Source organism: Euprymna scolopes, chromosome 38, assembly GCF_053919585.1.
Source record: "Euprymna scolopes isolate OS-2025 chromosome 38, ASM5391958v1, whole genome shotgun sequence".
Classification (NCBI taxonomy): Eukaryota; Metazoa; Mollusca; class Cephalopoda; order Sepiida; family Sepiolidae; genus Euprymna; species Euprymna scolopes.
The window spans coordinates 4,679,470-4,682,688 of NC_136519.1; positions in this window are offsets into that span (position 1 = coordinate 4,679,470).

Genomic DNA, 3,219 nt, shown 5'->3' on the forward strand with positions numbered 1-3,219 from the left:
ATAAAAAGAGAGAAAACAATTGAAATATTATTCTTTGAACAAGAGATCAAGAGAAAAATGAGACTGTCCAAATCTAATCATTGTGACATGAAACAGAACATGGTATGACCTTTGCTAGTTGGAGAAAAGGTCATAAAAAGGGGGGAAGAAAATGGCACACTGAATAAGGGAGCTCTCAAGCTCCTCACATTTTTGACTTTCGCACGATACTTGTCCTGTACTCACGAGGAGATATATAGAACCAAGTTGGTGCAGATATCTAAATGTAAGGCCTGCCAACTTTGGAGATTGACAAGTGGCGTGTGCAATTCGAAATTGCTCATGTAAATCGAGTGCACAATGCAAAGGTCAAGCCTGTACCACCGATAAAAATTTTAAAAACAAAATATTTCAATCCCTCTGTTTCTTTCCTTCTCACTTTCTCTCTCTTGCAGAAAGAGAAGAATTGTGTTGTACAGTTTTGCTGTGCGTGCCGCCTGGGATGGGCGTATAGCAATTTGGGCCGTGATTGTAAAAGGTGATGGACAGATCGAACATAGGTCTCGAATTTAACATGCTCATTTAATCTTAGAATAAAATCATTTTCCCTATTTTATACAATCGTTCAAAAATCCTATTCGTAATCCGAAGACCCGGGGACCAGATCAAGCCGACATCGAGTCAACCCCATTGAACCCTTCATGTAACGAACGTTTTTGTCGTCTATTTACATATCGTTTATTTCCCCGGTAAGCAGGTTGACGTGCCAAGGCCTAATAACAGCTCCAGATAAACCAAGTAACCTTCCTTGGCAAACGATTGTGTTACATAAAACCATTTGAGACCTTGTGACACGACCCCTTGGGGACAACATTGTCACTGTAACCACACCCCCAAGAGCGTTTTATTTTGCCATTGTTATTCACTGAATTTACCGGACTTTAGTTCAACTTGATTAACTTTTTGCTGAAAATGCCCCTTTTTTTACTTGGGAGTCACCATTTATCAAGGCCAGAAAAACCACTCGAGGATAATGGCTAATGAATGTAAGGTGGTAGTGTAGTGATCGTTAATGGTGTAAATTGGGTATAATTTAATTACTTATGGGGACGGCTCAACAAGAACTTGTTTACATGAGATTTGAAGGATACCATGTTGCATCCAACTGGAAAGCAAGACAGCGGAACAGGCGGGTAGTTATGGGAAAGAATATTTGTTCATGTGATCTGTGTTTAGATTTAATCAAAGTGGGGGAAATCGTTTATAGTGGGTGTAGCTAGTCGTGTGTTTTTTTGTTAAAGTTTGGCGAGGGAGAACCATAGATTGAAGTTCAGTCGAGCACTTGCCTTTCAAATATCACATTTTCCCCCTTTTTTTCTTGACAGTTGATCAAGTTTGTTATTTCTTCCCATGCAGGTGGCTGGTGTCACGTATATAATTTTTGCTGCTTTTTTGCACTTTTCGCCAGGTGCATGCTTTTGTTAAAATAATTTCTCGATATATCCAGCTTAGATGTTTTACAAGTAATGCTTGCATCGTATGTGATTATTGTTATTTAGAAGTTTCCTTATTCTTAGACTAGATCACTTACTCTAGTTAACCGTGCTATTTAATCTGTGGATTTCATTTGCTTGCCTAAGAGAGATGCACACTTTAATTATTTATTGTTATAACTTCCAGTAAGATCGGATTGTCTTGTAAATATCATCAGACGGTGCTCAATAATATCACATTAGTGAAAATAATGCAATAGTCCTGACAAGACCCGAACACTGAACGCTAGGCTCAGAGTCAGTATGGATTACGACAATATCAGGCTCACTTTTAGTGTTATGTAAAAGTATATAAACGATAAAAAATAATTTCGATTCATTTTAAACTGTTTTCATGTTGAAATACGAAGTGCCTATAATAAGTTTCCTTTTTTGTACAGGCATTTAAAATTGTCGTAGACTTTTAAAAATTCAGTATATTATTGCTATAGATCTTATGAGATGACTGACCAGTTTTTATAATTTCAGATTCAAATAGAATAGCTACAGCAGGAATTGAGATACACCTACTAAAACCTGGTGAATTTCAAAAATGCAACCTAGATGTGAGTACACTTTTAAAGCATGATATATAATAAATTTCTGTTTCAAACGTGAAAAATATATTACAGAAACGTATGGAATGCTTCAGACTGGTTTGGGATTAATTTGCATGAATCGAGCATCAGTTTTGAGTGGCATAAGAGATTCAAGGAAAACACTAAGTTTTTGAGGGAAGATGAGAAGTGTGGAATGAGTAAGAAAGTCAGCACACCGGAGTTAATTGGTCAAATAAAGATGTTCGTGTGTCTATAGAGACAATAAGTGCACATTTTGATGTCAGTGTGGGAACTGTGACGCATAAATTCGTGAGGAACTGAAAATGCGGAAGATTTGCGTGAAGTTTTGTCTCAAGGATGTTGCATGCTTGTTACAGACTATTTGACCAAGATGGGCATCAAGACATTCCGTACCCTCCCTATAGTCCAGACCTTGTTCCCTGTGAACTTTGGGTTATTCCTTAAGCAACAAGTGCATTGCAGCCGAAAGAGATTACTTTGAAGGTGACTAGAGTTTGATATGGGTATTATCAATAAAATTGCTACGACGAAAAAGTCTGGAAAGTTATTTAAGGCACCTCGTATATTTACGCATATATTATATATATATATATATATATATATATATATATATATATATATTCTTTGTCAGTTGCATCATTAAAAAAAAAATTACTGATATCAAAGTATAATTTTTTAATAAAAAAGAAACAATATAATTTTTTTAATAAAAAAGAAACAATATAATTTTTTTAATAAAAAAGAAACAATATAATTTTTTTAATAAAAAAGAAACAATATAATTTTTTCGTTTATTTTCGCCTCAAATTGTTATATACTACTGATTGTCTACTCGATATTTTTTATTTCTAATTGAGAATACCATGTAGGATGATGTCGACCCCTCCTTGCAAGAACTGTAAAAAAATGCTAATGTCCTCCTGCACTGCCGTCACCACCGAGAGACAAGGCCGGTTAACAGATCTGTGACATCACGTTTAGGTAGCGGCTAATGGGCAATAACCGAGACAACCGGTAGTCTTGCAGTAGGGTATTGAGTAGGTTGATTTATGAAAAAAACGTTTTTTTGTTGCGTTGTCTCAAAGTGCTGTGGAAATTATAAAAATGGACCAAAAATTCACTTATTT